General features: G+C 50.1%; 1 long non-coding RNA gene across 1 annotated transcript in view; it reads left to right on the top strand.

Annotated features, from left to right (window-relative positions):
- The window catches only part of LOC103672891, a 10,931-nt gene extending 8,953 nt beyond the window's left edge, over positions 1–1,978 (top strand). Inside the window, exon 3 of the long non-coding RNA XR_571267.2 lies at positions 864–1,978. This is a non-coding gene — a long non-coding RNA (uncharacterized LOC103672891). The remainder of the gene's footprint in view (positions 1–863) is intronic.
- Positions 1,979–16,328: the final 14,350 nt, after the last annotated feature.

Here is a 16,328-nt window from a genome sequence, read left to right as displayed (position 1 = left end):
GGGGGGGATGGAGGGGGTGGAGGAGAGAAGGGGGGGACACTTCTGTAACCAGAAGAGTGGGACCCAGATGCTGAGCAGGTGTCCATACGATGGGGAGAAGGGGAATGAAAGACAGAAGGAGAGGCTAGAACAAGTCGAGGTACCCACGAGAGCCCTTGAGAACACTTTATATTTTATTTGATTGATTGATTGATTATGTTCAGTTAGCCAGCATATAGTACATCATTAGCTTCTGATGTAGCGTTCAACGATTCCTTAGTTGCATACAACACCCAGTGCTCATCACCACACATGCCCTCCTTAATGCCCGTCACCTGGTGACCCCATCCCCCACCCCCCTTGCGAACACTTTTAACAGTGATGGGTGTTCTGCAAACTGTCATTTTTTAAAATTAATTTTTAAAATATCTCTGTCATTTCAGTGATATAAATCTCTCCTCTGTCCCTCCACGGAATCTTCAGTAAAGCCTGCCGTTCTCAGGAATGTCTTGTGTGAGTGGATTTCCCTTGAGTCTCATTTTTGGGGACTCAGAGAATGCATGGGCGAAATAATATCCCCAGTAGGCAGAGGAAGCCCTAGAACATTATAATCCTTCCACCGTTTGTAGACACTTTGCTAGAGAGCCATGTAATTGGCAGAGGTTCAAGAGAAGTTTCTTAGATCATAGGGTCAAGGAAGCTAACATTAAGGTTAAGAATATCACCCACTGTCCAGATAGGGCTGCTTCTAAATATGACAAAAATAACGTATTTCATGATTGTGTGGGTGCAACATGAATTTTGATGATTTCTACAACTTAGTTTTGGTATTTACCTGTCAGTTCCACTGTGATTTAAGTAAGTAGGTTTTATTTTTCCCATAGGACAAAGCTGAAGGCCAGCTGCTCAGTGTCACACCAGCACTCTCAGGGACCCCGGCTCTCTCCATTGTGTATTCCGCTCCATCCCTGGCATCCACCTTCGTCGTCATGCTTGACGCCTCATCCTAAGATGTCCGCCACAGCTTCCGGCATCCCAACCATGATCAGGGCAGACGTCAATGGGGAAAGGGTGCTATCATTTTATCAGGAAGAGCAAATGCCTGCTCAGAAACCAGCCCACTTTGACTTGCATTTCACTGGCCAGAACCCGGCACCTGGCACCTGGTGTAAGTTCAACAGGTGAAAGAATGCTTGCTATGCCCTGCCACCTGGTCCATTTGCTCCTACCATGTTTCCAGACTAAGACTGACCCAGTCCCCAGTTCCTGAATCTAGCGTCAAGGGGGTCGTGATGACAAACTCTAAAATTCTTGTCACGAAAGTTCAAGCCTGCGGTGGTGTGATGCAGTGGAAAGACCACGGTCCTGGAGTCAGACAGACCCAGTGTGAATTTCGGCTCTCACCTGTGCTAGCCCTGGGACCTGGGGCAAACCACTCCCTTCTGCAAGTTTCGGTTTCCTCCCTGAAAAAAATGAGCATAATAACATCACCTCCTTCATAGTATCAGTGTGAAGATCTAATGAACTATGTGACAGGTCGTCTGTAGAAGTCAGGTGTTCGTTTTTGCTGTGACTGACTCGTACGGGAGCCAGCAGGCAGTGGGCGAGGCTGGCCATGGGCTCAGGTGTGACGCAGACTCACCGTCTCCAGCATGAGAGCAGAGTGGTGTCTGCCCACGTTTACCACCGTGTTCCCAGCACCCTGCACACAGGAGATCCTCTCAGTGCTTGAATAAATGAGTTCTATAAATACATGAATGCAGGAGTGAGTGGATGAATGAATGAATGTGTGGGGCACAGAGCACATGACTATATTATTGCACAGAATCTGCACTACGGCCCTTAAGTGGGGACTATTGCTAACCCCTTGTATGTGTGAGAAAATAAATCCGTGGAAAAGACTTGATCAGCGTCACATGACCAATAGAGTAAAAGGCAGACCAAGTCTAAACCCGTTCAAAGCTGGTGTTCTCTTCCTCCTCTTGGTTCTCAGCTAGAGGTGAACATCATGACACCCAGGGGAAAGTTTTTTTTTTTAATTTGAGAGAGAGAAAGAGAGAGAGAGACAGCAGGGGGGAGGGGGAGAGGGAGAGAGAGAATCTCAAGCAGACTCCGAGCTCAGTGGGGAGCCCGATGCGGGGCTCAATCCCAGGATCCTGAGATCATGACCTTAACTGAAATCAAGAGTCTGACACTCAGCTGAGCCCCCCAGGTGCCCCCAGGGAAATTTTAAAAAATTATATATATTATATATGTGTATATATATGTGTGTGTGTATACACATAAATAAAGTTTTCAAATATACATATACAGTGTAAATATTTTGTATTTATATATGAAATTATAAGGATTTATAAATTATAATTTATAAATATAGGAACGTAATATGTATATTACATGGGCCCCTTCTTAGCCCTCCTGAGTCAGCATCTTTGTTGGGGGGTCCGGGGGTGGGATGTGAGGCCATCAGATACATGTTTTCAAAAAACTCCCCAAGTATTTCTGCTAGGAAGCACATTCTTATGTTAATACTGTAAAGGCACAGAGAAACCGTATTTTTTCTGGCAACAGAATTCCCTTGTCCCCGTTCTAGAAGAGACCTGTTTCTGTCGAGGGAACGTTCTGAAAAGTCACTTAGGTGCAAGACCTGCACACATGTTGAGGTGTGAGGCGTGTGTGTTCGCAGACGGCGCTAAACCACCCAGGGTGAAAAGGAGTTTTAGAAGCCAGGCTGGGAAAGCCAGAGGGAAAAGAAACAGGTGTCAGGTGCCTGGAGGGAACTGTCGGTGGGTTTATGGGGGTGACTCACGGGGACTTTGATTGCTTTGCTCTATGGTGAACGTTGAAAGCTCTCTCTGCCTCCACTCCCATCGGCAGCAGGATCCACGTTACGTCCCAACGTAAGCTGGATTTGCTTTTACAAGAGATGGGACAAAACACCAAGTCCGTAGGTGGCACTGGGTGAGACCAGAGACTGCCCTGTGAGAGGCCACGGTGGGGGTCAACCTTCACTGTTGCTGTCACATAGAGAGGACATCGAGTGTCCCCCCTTGGGGCACTCACCACGGCTGTCATCACCACCAGCATCACCAGCTCAGAGGCAGCTGGCCATAGGTGGAAATCATCCTCAGCCTACAGATGGGGAAACCAAGGCCCGGGGGGAGTCCCAAACAGTGTGCCTGTTTGGACACGACTTCCAAACTCCCATCCGTCTGGCTCCAAGGTCCACTGGAAGGACACTTACTGACCTACCAGGTGACTCCTCCAATTTGGGGTCCACTGGGGCCTGAGGAAGTGAAGTCACCTGCAGACCATCATTTAGCACCCCAAGCTGCCGAGTTCACCAGTCCCTGCTCCCACTGCCCAGACCTCTCCGGCCGGCGGTCACAAACACACCTTCGCTGGGCCTGCGCACAAGGGTTGTGAAACTTCCTGCGTAGCTGTGTCCTCACCGCCTCTGACCACAGACCCTGGAGGAAGTGCCCAGCCCGGCAGGCCCCTTCCCCACGGGGCTCGGGGGCAGTGTTCCGGAGCCCAGCCCTCCAGGATCCCACTGTTTCTGCCCTGACCGTCCAGGCAGAGCAGGCCACTTGCTGATGATCTTAAAACTCAGTAGTGGGAGGCACTCAGAGACAGTCTCTCCTGTCCCTAACACCTCCAACCAGGTCATGCGTCTCCATTACAAGCTCTCTCCCCGAATGCAGGAGGAGGGCACTTGGCAGAAGTTAGCATGGTGTGGAATTCTCTACTGTCCTCACCCAGTTAGTCAACAACCACCAGGAACCCACACATCGGCCAGCTAAGTCAGGTTTGTTCCAGGTGAACTGGAGGGAGGTCTGAGCTGGGACCACGCTCAGGGAGGGGAGAATGGATCCCTCCCACCAGCTCTAGGATTCCCAAACAGCTGTGGTCTTGGGAACACCCTCTCCATTCTGTCCCTTTATCCGGACTTCCCCACTCACGGCTCTGCTCTGGGAATCTACTTTTGGAGCCGGATGAGTAGGGAAAAGCTTGCCAAGCTGATGTCACGCAGAATCCCAGAATCCACGCAGTGAGCTAGGACAGGCCTTTCTCCCACAAGAGAAGTGCGTGCTGGTTCAAGGCCAGCAGGTGGCTCTGTTCCAGGCTCACCGCGGACCAGGCTGCTGGATGCCTCCACACCCCCGCCTAAGGCAGCCGGCGGCTCTCCCCAGACCCCATGCAGCAGGAGGATGGAAGGAAAAAAATGGAGAGCAGGCAATTTTCTTAGGAAACCACAGTCCACACATACATTACACAGATCATCCCCCTTCTACTCCAATCTTCCAAAACCGTCACATGACCAAGGCAGCTGCAAGGCAGGGTGGCAAATGTCTTTAAGAGGCCATCAGGCGCTCAGATAAAATCAAAAGTGTTCTTTTGCTAAAGTAGGACCTGGAGAGGCAGGGTGACCAACAGCCTCCAGCATTATGCCAGAAGGTTATGGTTTCCGGAGCAAAAAAGCCATTTTTTTTTTCCATCTTCCATTCTCCTGGAATGAACAACTGTAACCACAGTCAGCTCTTAAACTAACAATTTTTTTCCTCCCTGTTTAAGTGGGGGAAAAAATTGCCTTCGTTGGAAAAAAAAAAAAAAGCAAGTAGCAAGCAGTCATCTGCAAAGCTTATGCCCTGAAGTTTTTAGAGGAAAACCTTCTCCCCCTGATCTGCAAATCCCTGCACCAGCTCGTTGCTAAGGCAGCAGACAGAGGGGCTCACGGGGCGGGGGCGGGGCGGCGTGTGGTATTGGAGAAAGCAGCCCCACTGTGGAGGTCTGCGTGGGGTTCGGAGACGTGGTGGGGCAGCTCCTGTAGCCCCGGGAGGCCACCGGGATGGGGGAAGGAGAAAGCCCACGAGGAGCCCCGATGAGGGCAGGTGGAGGCCGGTGCTGCGGACGCCGCCGTAGGACAGCTGGCTGCGGCCGCGTGGAAGGGCTCCAGCGGGGGAGCGCAGCCGCGGGAGTGCCGTCTGGTGGGTGGGTTTGCAGCGGGGGCACAGCCCCCTGCACTTGAGCCCCGCTCTCTGGCTTGGCCTGTGTCTTCACCCGTTAGATATTCGTCGTATCTTACATTCACCACATGCAGGCTCATGATGGACTTCGTTCATTACAGACTATCTCCACGCCTGCCTGGGGCGGGGGGCTGGGCGGGGCGCTGGGGTGGCATCTGGGAGGGCAGCTCCTTCTGCTCATGGGTCGTGTCCCCGTGTTTTAATAAAACCACTTTTTTCGCACCAAAAAATAATAGTAATAAAATAAATAAGAAATCCAGGATATGTGTTCACACACACACACATGCATATGTATGTAATTTAAGAAAACACTCAGCACTGATGACATCTTACTAGTTCCCTCACTAATTAAATAATATCTTTGACACATTTCCTTTTTAAATACATATGGACACTATGATTTCACATTTCAGAAAAGATCATGCTCTAAGCCTTAAAAATATGAATTAGCCTTGGGACGCCTGGCTGGCTCAGTTGGTTAAGTGTCTGCCTTCTGCTCAGGTCATGATCCCGGGGTCCTGGGACTAAGCCCCCTCAGCAGGGAGTCTGTTTCTCCCTCTCCCTTTGCCCCTCCCCCAGGCTCCTGCACACGTGAGCGCTCTCTCTCTCTCTCAAATAAATACATAAAATCTTTTCTAAAACTTGGAATTAGGCTTGTTTAAAATGAACAGATACCCCACATCACACGGGGATGTGATGAGAAGCCTTGGAAGGAAGGTGTGTTTGTTGCTGGGGTTCTCGGAGGACAGGATTGCGGATACGGCCCTTCCTAGCTGGGTGAGCAGGTAAGTGCGTGCTTGTGGCCCAGTGTCGGGGAAGCCGTGACTGGGGATCTGTGATACTGTGATTTGTAATAAGAGGGGGCCCACACTCTAACTCCCTCAAAGTGGTTTAGCAAGAAAAAAAACAAAAGGTCCGTATCAGTGGAGCCCAACAGACAGGAAAAAAACTAGTTGATTCTATGAATGCGTATTCCAGACCTTTTCAAAAGCAACAAGCCGCCTTATCCGACAGGTAGCGTGCTCTCGATTCGGGCCTCCAATAAAAAGTGCCCTGGTTTTGTTGCCCAGCGGAGATATGGTCTCCGCAGGAGTAACTCTTCCGTCCAGCTCATTTTAGGAGCAATTCTGGCCAAAGTTAGTGTGAAAACCTGCTCGGACCAGTGCTGGCCCCACACACTTGCGCACACTCAAGAGAGTTAATGGGCACCACGCAGGGCAGGTGGGAGTCAGCCTCCACAGCCGAGCGCAGTGAGGGGCGAGTCACATAGTTACCGGTCGCTGAAAATCCAACAACGTTATACATATTTTTAAGTTTATTTATTTAAGTCATCTCTACACCCAACAAGGGGCTGCAGCTCACAACCGTGAGAAGAGAGGCATGCTCTTCCGACTGAGCCGGCCAGGCTCCCCGTGCAGGATGTTATCTTCAGTGGAATTGCCCAGCAGTCAATCAGGGGAAAAAAAATCATAAAATAAAATAAAGATAAAAATATATAAAATATAAAATATTTTTTAAAATTTTAAATTAAAAATAAATTTAAAAAATAAAAGATAAAAATTTAAAAAATAATAAAATAAAATAAAATAAAATCGAAAACAAAAGCCTCTGAGCTCCGGAGGATAGTGGCCACCAAATTCGGGATTATGTCCCTAGAGGCCAAGGAGGCGAGGCCCCCGGCTGGGTTTTGCAGGCTGACCTCTGACCTCCGCCGCGGGGCCGGCCACGGCTGCCGAGGGCCCGCGCCGCCGGCAGAGGGCGCTCCGACACAGCAGGTGCCAACCCGGGCAGCCCGGCGGGGGGAGCGGAAGCCAGGTGAGCCGGCCCTGTCAACTTGCAAATGACTCACCGCTGAGTAACCGAGCCTCAGCTCCTGGAAATCATCTGCGAGCCACGCACTGGCTGCGGAGGAGCAAGGTAAGCAAAGTTCCTGTAACACGATAAAGCACTTAGGCATGCAAATGAGAGCCTGCCTTTGTTCTCTTACACAAAACTGACGGTGATCACATGTCTCAGGATGCTGGGCGGCGTGAGACACCTTTATTCGGCAAACCATTCGTGGAGGTGATTCTCCTCAAGGGTTCAGCTCTGAGTGAGGTAGCAGGTATTTCCAATGCCACCGGATAACAGGGTTATTTAAAGGCAGGGCAAACAATTAACTTCCTTAAAGAGTAAGGGAGGGAGGTTGGAAGGAGACAGACCCAAGGAGGGAAGGGGAAAGGGAGAGAGGGGAAGCGAGCACCAGCTGGGCAAGGGTCCCACATCTCCACCAGTCCGTGGCATGCCCCAAGTGGCACACCATGCCCTCTGGAGGAGACAGTGGGGGCAAAGGGATGAGGTTGCATTCCCCTGGGTGGTTTTCCCCAGACACAATCTCATCTGGAGTCTGGAAGAAAGGAGCAGCAGTGTGTGCTGAGAGCCCCTCAAGGAAGCGAGATGAGATGTGTGCCCACTGTCCCCATGCCCCACCCCCACCCCCACCCCCAGTCCGTCTGGGCTTGCCCTAGTGGAGTTCTTGACACACTGCAGGTGGGCACAGAATTCCTGGCAAATGGTCGTGCTGGCTCATTTGCAACTGGATTCCTTTCACCTGTGGGGAAACCTGGGGGCAGACCCGAAAAATCAATATTTTCCCAAATGCTGACAGGTGGGTGGGAAGTCGTCCTCGCCAGCACACAGCGGAAACCATGCTGTCCCCAGACAGTGGGGCTCTCCTCTTGGGCCTGACTTAGGTTTAGCTTCTGGTGTATTCTTTACGCGAATATTTATTCACTGAGATCCTGAATTCCGGGCGAAGCTATCTAATATTTTCAAGAACCATCACATTCTATCTCATGTGCCAACAAGAGGAGATATTGCATTTTGTCAAACGCCCCTTTAGCATGTCTGGGGATGATCATAGGATTTTTTTCTACTTATCTCTCTTAAGATGATAAATTACTGATTTCCTAATCTGGGTCATCCTTGCATCCCCCACTCACCAAGATGTATTTTTGTTCGTTTGTTTAAATATGCTGCTGGGTATCGTACAGGGACCAAACCACTCTCTCCTGGAACACAGCGCTGCGGTCAGAACCTCTGATGCTGATCGAATTTTCTTTCCCTTCTAAGTCAACTTGATCTATTGCTCAGATGTCTACGTAATTGTTTTCCTCTTAAAAAAAAAAAAGAAAAAAAGGCCAACCAGTACTTTCTCTAGAATGCGTCATGCTGAGGACTGGTTTTGGTCGACTTTTCTAGTTACAACCTAGGCCCTTTGGTTTGAAAGCCCAAATCTTGAATTTGGGAAAAGTTTTTTTTAGATTCTTGCTTTTATTCTTTGTTTCCCTGCCTTGCTTCGGTTTTTCTTCTTTAGCTCTTTCCTCGTCCCTCCTCTGTCCTCTCACTTTCTGGGGAATGGTTTGTATCCTCCTCATTTATATCTGGTTGGGGTTTTTTTTTTTTTTCCTTCTTCTTCCCATCTTCCTTGTCACCTACCATGTGTTCTGTGGGTCTGTTCGTTCCTATTACAATTCAGCTGTCATTTTTAAAATATCTCCTTTTTTTTTTTTTACTTTTTAAAAAATTTACATTTAAAATAACTTCTTAAAAATGTCTAGTCCTCCCCGACCCGCGTCAGCGCCTCTTCGCGTGCCTTCATAGATTCCCTGCATGACGCCGGGACTGCGACTAAGACGTCTGTATTTGGCTGAGCCCCTCTGCTAGCGTTTCGGGGTTCACCCAGACACTTGCCCACCTTGTTTTCCCGCAGAGGTGGTCCGTAGGTATTTTCCTCCGCCGTGTTATATTGTTAAGGAAGGCATGAGGGAGATTCAAAAACAAATCGTTCTTGCCTCTCCCTCTGCATGTATTCACTATTCCTTGAAGACGTACTTGGGATTCGCGGGCATGCATTCCTTCGCTCACTCATTCATTCACGGAGGACTCGTGCACCATGGAAGGGAGAGCCGGTCACTGGTGCGGGTGGGCCTGCCTCCCCGAGGACGCAAGGCCAGCAGGAGGTGCAGGGGGGGTAGGCCTTCCGCAGCAGATGCTCCCCTGCTCAGCCCAACAAAACAATTACTCATGTTTCTCACCAAATCCAAGACTCAGGGACAGGCATATAAGCGGTTGGCACAGGGAGCCCTTTGCTTCATTCCACTCTTTCCAGGGCTGTTGTCCAGGGCCTCCTGGACCTCGGGGTCTGCAGCCAGCCAGCGCCAGCAGGCCCCGGGTCGTTCTGCCACCTGCTCCAGCGCGAGGCCCAGAACACAGGAGGTCCCGGGGAAAGTCTCCCGAATTCGTGAATCATCTGTGGGAAAAATAAGCTCTTTCGGTCTGTTCTCGAGCAAGGTTTCTCAACCTCAGCAGGACTGGGATCAGGAGCGGAGTCGTTCTGTGGCGGGTTGTGGGGGGAGCCGTTCTGCGCTGCACAGGTCTGGCCTCTACCCCTGCATGCCCGTAGCTGCCTCCCCCTCCCCTAACAGAGACAGCCCAAACTGTCTCGAGACATTGAAGTCGTTGGGGACAGCGGGTGTGTTAATCATCTTTTACTCTGTGGTTTTGGTGCTTTGACATGTTGGCGTCTGGCTGACTCTGGAGGGACGGCCCTTTTCAGGTCTAGCTCATTCCTAGAAACAGCAAACTGGCCTTTGAGTGTGCCTTTCCTCTGCAGACCCCCGCCCCTGCATGGCCCCCTCTTCTCTGCCCTAATCACCAGGGCCCAGACAACCAGGCACATCCCCTAATGGCCAAGAGCCCATCCTAAATCCGTTCACCCTGCCTCCCCCGTTCCTTCCCATAGTAACCCACCTCCCCCTGGGATCTGGGCATGTCCCTGTGCTGTTTCTACTACGGGCGGTTCTCCACAAATGTCGGGGGATTCCCACACCCACAGCCAGTTCTCCAACTTTCCAGACACCGAGTGTCCAGGGATTCAGGTCCCTTCTGACCCCGTGTACCTGGAGACTGCGTCAGACCCTGTGAGTTAAGGCTCACTCCCACCAGACTGCCCCCCACTTCAGACGCCAGCTCCAAGTCCCAATTCACCACCGTACTTCTGACCAAATGGCTGTGAACCGGGGGTTCCCACAACCCCCTCCTCGGGTTTGACAATTTGCTGGGATGGCCCGCAGGACTCAGGAGAGTGCTTTGATGGTAACTAGTTTATTATCAAAGATGCAGCTCAGGAATAGACAAGTAGAAGACGTGCACAGGGGCGCCTGGCTGGCTCAGCCCGTAGAGCGCGCAACTCTTGATCTCAGGGTGGTGAGTTCAAGCCCCACACTGGGCATAGGGTTTGCTTAAATAAATAAATAAAATACAGTCTCCTAGAAGGAGCCATGTGCCCAGACTCTAACAGCTCTATAAAAAAAGAGAGATGCATAGAGCGAGGGGTTGGGGGGTGGGGCAAACACAGAGCTTCATGCCCTCTGGGGGTACATCACCCTCCCCGCCTTGATGGGTTCGCCAACCGAGAAGCTCACCAAACTCCATCATTCAGGGGTTTTCTGGAGGTTTCATTATACAGGCACAATTGATTAAATTCTGGCTCTCAGTGATGGACTCAACCTCCAGCCCCCTCCCCTCCCTGGGGCTGGGGCTGAAGGCTCCAGTCCTCCAACCGGCCCGGGGGGGCTTGGTGGCAGCCAGCCCCCGTGCTGAAGCCGTGTGGGGGCCACCAGTCAGCTCCTTAGCACGCAGAAGACACCACTCTGGGGAGTCCAGGGCTGTCGGGAGCTCAGTGCCAGGAACTGCCCACAAAGGCCAAAAATTAAAACAAAAGATGCTCCTATCCCCCCCTACCGCTCAGGAAATTACAACAGTTTTAGAAGCTGAGTCAGGAACTGAGACAAAGACCAGTTATAAACCATGTTTTCTTTTTTTTTTTTATTAATTTTATTTCCTTGAGAGAGCGAGAGCAGGAGAGAGATCATGAGCAGAGGGGAGGAGTAGAGGGAGAAGCAGGCTTCCGGCTGATCAGGGAGCCTGATGCGGGACTCGATCCGAGGACCCTGAGATCATGACCTCCGCCAAAGCAGACACTCAACCCACTGAGCCACCCAGGCACCCCTTAAACTACGTTTTCAATGGCAAACACTCGTCCGGATCTGTTGGCCTCACCATACCTGAAGATTAATAACACCTCTACTTTTTAAAAAGTTTTTCTTTAAACCCCAGTTAGTCAACAGTGTCATATTGGTTTCAGGTGCACAATATAGTGATTCAACCCTCGCATACAGCACCCGGGGCGCATCTCACGCGTGCCCTCCTCAGTCCCCATCACCTGGTCCCCTCCTGCCTCCCCCGCCTCCCCTCTGACGACCATCGGTGAGCATGCTCCCGGAACAGTCTGTTTCTTGGTTTGTCTCTCTTTTCCCTTTGCTCATTTGTTTTATGAGTGAAATCCTATGTAAAACCTCCATTTTATTTACTTGTTTATTTATTATTGTTTTTAAAGATTTTATTTATTTATTTGACAGAGGGAGAGGGAGAGAGAGAGAGAGAGAGCACAAGCAGGGGGAGCGGCAGGCAGAGGGAGAAGCAGGCTCCCCACTCAGCAGACAGCTGATGTGGGGCTCCATCCCAGCAGCCCCGGGTCATGACCTGAGCCGAAGGCAGATGCTTAACCATCTGAGCCCCCGGGGTGCCCCTATTTATTTATTTATTTATTTATTTATTTATTTATTTGCGATGTTTCTTTTCCCTTTTTTTTTATGATTTATTTATTTATTTTGAAAAAGAGAGAGAGTGCAGCGGGAGGGGCAGAGGGAGACAGTCTCAAGCAGACCCTCCGCTGAGCACAGAGCCCACTGTCACCACCCTGAGATCACGACCTGGGCCGAAATCAAGTGTCAGATGCTTACCTGAGCCACCCAGGCGCCCCCAAACCTTTAAAACGGGGCAAACCTGCCTCCCGTTGAGTCCCATTGTTCTAAACTGCATCTGTTAAGATCATTTATTTATTTTATGCACAGTATAACTTTGCAAGTAGGAATAACATTGTTCCGAGTTCTAAAAATAATCTCTGCAATCTTTTTTTTTTTAAGTTTTATTTATTCAAGTAATCTCTACGCCCAATGTGGAGCTTGAACTCACGACCCAGAGAGATCGAGTCGTGTGATGCCCTTCAGACCGAGCCAGCCAGGAGCCCCGAGGCTAGTTTAAGTTTGTTAGCTTTTTAAAAAAGCAATCTCCATGCTGAACGTGGGGCTCACAGTCATGACCCTGAGATCTCCCGCGAGCCAGCGGGAAACCCCTGTCTGTACCTTCCTGAGGGGCTTCAGAACAGTCTCCCCAAAATGTGCCACTTTGGCATGTGGGTTATTCTGAGCTGAAGGCAATCGAGAGACCCTGCAGGCTAACAAGAAACTTCTGCCCCTCCATTCACTACCTAGAAGACTCTGAATTGGGGGTCTTTCCAGAATTAGAGCTATTCCCAGAGAGAAGTTTTATCTGAGTGGCCATCTGTAAGGCAGGGCAAACATCTACTCACCAAACCTGTGTTCTTACTGTCCTGCTCCCCTTTGGAGCCCCAGCCCCAGCCTACTCCTTAGCTCAGGACGCACGGATTCCTCATCCTGCCTCCCTGTCTTGGACCCTCACACCTACAAAAGCAAATGTGATTTTCTCCTGCTAATCTGTCTCACGTGGGTTTAATTCTCAGACCAGCCTTGGAAGGATAGAGGAGAAGTTTTCCTCCCCAATATTATCTATGGGTTAAGATATTTAAAAACTGTATCAGCAAGGTCATAGCCAGTGGTTAATTATCCCAAGTTTCTGTGGGTTTGTTTGTTTTTTCATTTTTTAAAAATTGAAGTATACTTTTTATTTGGGCTTTTTTTTTTAGGAGAGAGAGGGTGGGGATGGGGCTGGGGGAGGGGCAGAAGGAGAGAGAATCCTCAAGCAGAGGATTCCCAGAGCCCAGAGCCTATGCGGGGCTCAATCTCATGACCCTGAGATCATGACCTCATGACCTGAGCGGAAATGAAGAGTCAGGTGCTTAACGGACTGCCATCCGGGGGGGCCCCTGAACAGAAGTGTAGTTACACAACGTTACTGTAGTTTCAGGAGTTCAACAGTGAGTCCACAAGCGTATCCAGTACGCTGCGCCCACCGCAAATGTAGCCGCCATCTGTAATCATCACAAGTGCGTCAAGCAAACTCCCTTTTATAAACTTGGTTCACAGCTTCAGATCAGCAGAATATTTCACAACAAACGTTTCAACAAATGTAACTGTCCATCACCAACAGTCACAGTTTCGAGGTTTCAAGGTGATGACCTTCAGGACTATTTTTAAAAACCTATGAATGTTATTCAAGTACTGTCTTTTATGATGGCGAGCTATGGAATAAATATAATTTGGACTCTAATTTTAAGACATTTGGTATGTCAATGTTTGCTCACTTTTTTCTGAGCCATTTACACAAAGGTTAATGACTAACCCAGTTATGTGGGCTCGCTCACTTCTGTCAACCACTTCTTTTTTCTTTTCTTTTCTTTTTTTTTTAAGATTTTATTTATTTGACAGAGAGAGAGGCAGCGAGAGAGGGAACACAAGAGGGGGGAGTGGGAGAGGGGGAAGCAGACGCCCCGCTGAGGAGGGAGCCCGATGCGGGGCTCGATTCCAGGACCACGACCCGAGCTGAAGGTAGACCCTTAACAACTGAGCCACCCAGGAGCCCCTGTCAACCGCTTCTTAAAGATTGTCTGAGGGAGCCTGGCTGACTCAGTCCGAGGAGCACGTGACTCTTGATCTCAGGGTTGTGAGTGTGAGCCCCACGTTGGGAGTAGAGATTACATAAAGAAGTAAAATCTTAAAAAGGGGGGGCGGCTCCTGGGTGGCTCAGTTGGTGAAGCATCTGCCCTTGGCTCGGGTCATGATCCCAGCGTCCTGGGATCAAGCCCCGCATGGGGCTCCTTGCTCATGAGGGAGCCTGCTTCTCCCTCTCCCCCCCACCCCCGTTTATGTGTGCTCTCTCCCTCTTGTTCTCAAATAAATAAATAAAATCTTTAAAAAAAATTTTTTTAATTAAAATTGTCTGATGGTTTTTCTCAGTAACTGCATGTTGAGACTCAGGGCCTCTGGTTTCCATGATAATTTTGATAAAGGATAGGGCTTATCATCCGTATTTCTTATTTGCAGAGAATTAATAAGCCCCAAGGGGCCAGCCAGAAACATGCTTCTGATAGAGACTGTCCTTGCCTGGCATGTCTCCTGTTCATCAAGCTTGAGTAACCATAAGGGGTAACATTTATTGAGCACTGACTGTTAGGAGTTGATCCAAATCCTTTCCATGCATTAAATAATTTAATCTGAGGTATGTGTTATCACAGAGAGCTGAAGTAATCTGCTAGTCATCTGTTGCTGTGCAACAGACTTCTCAAAATTGGAATAGCTTAAAACAATAATGATTTCTTACTTCCCACGGTTGCCGGGGTGGGCTGGGCTCTCGGCTGCCTGGTTCTTGGGCTCGGTGTGGTGCCCACTAGAGGCCCTTGTGAAGCTGCGTGCAGTTGGTGGCTAAGCTGAGCTGGAGAATCCAAGATGGCGTCACTCGAATGCCTGGAGCCTTGGTGGGAACGACGGGAGCACCGGGGTCCTTCTCCAGCACGCTCATCCTAGTCTAGCCCAGGGCTTCTTACCTGGTGACTGGCTTCCAACACACCGAAGTCAGAAGTTGCAAAGTCTCGTGCTGTCTAGGCTGAGAAGGCACCCACTGCCACTCCCAGCATGTTCTGTCGGCCCAGGCAAGTCATCGGGCCACATCCCGCCTCCCAATGGACGAGCCACAGGCTCCCACAGATCTGGGAGGAATTGTCTGCAACCATCTTTGTAAGAAGGTATATAACAGGCATTTCACCTTTAAATGGTGGAGCCAGGGTTGGAAGCTTGGCGGTCTCACCAGTGCCCTCGCTCCTAACCATGATGCTCTTCAGCCTCTCCCTGCACACTTCCAAAGACGTGTGTCGCGGACCCCTCAGAAGCAGAACTACCTCCTCTGAGGTTCCCAATAACGTCTTGTAGGTTAACGTTACCTTTATGTGTCAGCCTGACTGGACCACGAGGTTCCCAGGTGTTTGGTCAAGCATGATTCCAGGCATGTCTGCGAGGGTGATCCTGGAGGAGATTAACCTCGGAATCAGTACACTGAGTTAAGCAGATGGCCCTCTGTAATGTGGGTGGGCCGCCTCTAATCAGTCGAAGACTTGACTAGAACAAAAAAATTCTTTCTGCCTGACTGCTTTGGGACTGGGAAATTCATTTTTCTTTCTTGCCTTTGGCTCTTTCTGGGTCTCGAGCCTGTCAACCTTCAGACCAGCACCACCTCAGCGGCTCTCCTGGGCCTCCAGTTTGCTGGATGTAGATATTGGGACTTACCAGCCTCCATAATTTTATATATAAGTTATATATATGTAAATGCATACATAATTTAATATATATATATAAAAGCACAAATAACCATGCTTGTCATCATCCTATCAGCTATGACTACTGGAGGAGCAACTCTTCCAAGCCAGGGAGGCCAACTCCCATGTGCATTCATCTGCTTCCCATAGAACTGTAGCCCAGATCCCCTGGATGGATTCATTTGCTTCCCAGAATATCCCCAGATGAGCCCTGCCTCCTCTTAAACTGTGTGTCTGTCGTGCCTTCATAACAACCGTTTAATAATTCCAAGAATAGCTCCTTTCTCTTAACCTTTTTACTATGTTCCAGGCATTCTTCCAAATCCTTTAAGAGACTGAGCGCCTAACTCTGAATGGGAAGCATGACCACAGCCCCATCTGAGCCCACCTCCCCCCTGGGGAGCCTCGGAGACTGGAGGGATTGGCAGTTCGTTCCTCAAGGACGTGTTTGTCAAGGTCTGCGATTTTGTAATCCTTCCACACTCATGCGTTATCTTGTCCCTGTTTCAAGGATGCTGGCAGAACACTTGTGCTCCTGACTCATACACGGTTTCTTCTCACCACACAGCAGGCAGTAGGAGCCCCACATTTGTGCCGGCTCTCCGGGTCCCCCATATCCCGTCTGGGCCGCAGAGGGGCTCTGCACTTGCAGGGATATGCATCGAAGCTGCAGAAAGCTAGCTTGGGGGCCCGCCTCTCGTAGAGCAGTCCTCTGCTCTTTGTCCCCTGAGGAGACGGCCCCCCACCTGCCAAGGCTGCTTGTGGCAAACTCAGCCCCTGAGAAATGGCCGATGAACAGGGGAGGGCCATGCATTTTGGCGTGCACAGCCTCTCCCAGCGACGTGGCCCTGTGTGCCCAGCTGGATGACTGGGCTACCTTGTCGTGAATGGATGCCTCGCGGTCATCAAAACACTGAGTCAGCATTACCTGC

The sequence above is a fragment of the Ursus maritimus genome, unplaced genomic scaffold (genome assembly GCF_017311325.1).
Source record: "Ursus maritimus isolate PB19 unplaced genomic scaffold, ASM1731132v1 scaffold_19, whole genome shotgun sequence".
NCBI lineage: Eukaryota > Metazoa > Chordata > Mammalia > Carnivora > Ursidae > Ursus > Ursus maritimus.
This window is presented reverse-complemented; position numbering and strand designations above follow the sequence as displayed.